Raw genomic sequence first — 1,672 nt, forward strand, 5'->3', positions numbered from 1 at the left:
AAGCTTTTCCCCAATTTTCTCTCTGTGCATCCTTAGTTTAGTTAATTAGTTTAGATAAACAAATCCCTTAATTTTTAGGCTAGATAATAAAAAGAAAGTAATTACTAGTACTCTTGGTTCCTTTGGGTTCGACAATCCGGTCTTGCTAAAGCTATACTACTGTTCGATAGGTACACTTACCTTTATCATGATAATAGTTAGTTTCAAGAATGATTAATTATAAATTTTTAAAACCTGTCGCGAATATCACTTACCAAGTTTTTGGCACTGTTGCTGAGGAACTAAGATATTAGGAACACTCGATTTTTATTACTTTAGCCATTTTATTTTATTTGCAATTTAAATTTTTGTTTTCTTTTCTAATTTTTCTTTTATTCGTTCCTGGCAGATTTTTATAGTGTAAGACTAGAAGAAACCCGTCGGGACCATTACTGTTTGATAGTGAGATCAATTGCACAGTTCGCAAAAACTGAAGAGAACTAAAGAAAAGCTTATGATACACAGAGGAAGAGCAAGAGGACGATACTTCAACCACAACCGATGAGATGACTGAAAACCAGGAAAATTCGCTACCTCCTGTGAGTGCCGCTTATCTAATAAATCAGAATCCTAGTCTGCGTACTATGTATGATTATGCTAAACCTTCTTTAACAGGAATTGAATCGAGCATAGTTAGGCCTGCTGTTGCTGCGAATAATTTTGAACTGAAACCTAACACCATTCAAATGATCCTACAGTTTGTTCAGTTTGATGGTTTGCAGGACGAGGACCCAAACGCTCATTTGGCAAATTTCTTAGAATTTTGCGACACTTTTAAAATCAATGGTGTTTCTGATAATTCCATTCACATTCAGTTATTCCCTTTTTCATTGAGGAACAAAGCTAAAAAGTGGTTGAACTCATTACCGCGAGGGTCAATCACTCCTTGGGAACAAATGACCGAAAATTTTTTATTAAAATATTTTTCGCCGACTAAAACGACTAAATTACGTAATGATATCTCTGCTTTTGTACAGATGGATTTAGAAACACTCTACAATGCATGCGAGAGATACAAGGACCTTTTGCGAAGATGCCCTCACCATGGGTTACCACTCTGGCTACAGGTTCAAACGTTTCACAATGGCCTAAATCCTTCGATTAGACAGATGATTGACGCAGCTACTGGTGGAACTATCAATAATAAGACACCTGAGGATGCTTATGAATTTATAGAAGAGATGTCACTGAATAATTATTAGTGGCAAGTCATGAGGACAAAGCCAACGAAAACAACTGGCGTTTTTAATGTTGATTCAGTCACCATGCTCTTTAATCAGGTAGAAATTTTGAATAGAAAAATTTACAGTTTTCTTGGTTCTTCACAGGTTCACCCAGTAATGTAGTGCGAAGCAAGTGGAGGTGGATCAAGCAATTTAGAATACCCACCTTATGGCCACAACATGAAGAACGAGCAGTTAAATTACATGGGTAATAATCCTCGATCTCAAAATAATCCTTATAGTAATACTTATAATGCAGGTTGGAGGAACTACTCAAATTTCTTATTGGGAGGCCAAGAGAATCAGAGACCACCACCTCCAGGCTTCCAACAACCACCCTACCAACAAGAGAAATAGCCGAACCTTGAGGAGATGCTAACAAAATTTATCTCGGTGTCAGAAACTCATTT

At 36.8% G+C, this 1,672-nt stretch overlaps 1 non-coding gene across 1 annotated transcript; it reads right to left on the bottom strand.

The window, feature by feature from the left end:
• Nucleotides 1–983: 983 nt before the first annotated feature.
• LOC128296160 (small nucleolar RNA R71) lies at nucleotides 984–1,090 on the bottom strand. The gene has a single exon (XR_008286708.1). It is a non-coding gene; the product is annotated as a small nucleolar RNA R71 (small nucleolar RNA).
• Nucleotides 1,091–1,672: the final 582 nt, after the last annotated feature.

Source organism: Gossypium arboreum, chromosome 7 (genome assembly GCF_025698485.1).
Source record: "Gossypium arboreum isolate Shixiya-1 chromosome 7, ASM2569848v2, whole genome shotgun sequence".
Lineage (NCBI taxonomy): Eukaryota > Viridiplantae > Streptophyta > Magnoliopsida > Malvales > Malvaceae > Gossypium > Gossypium arboreum.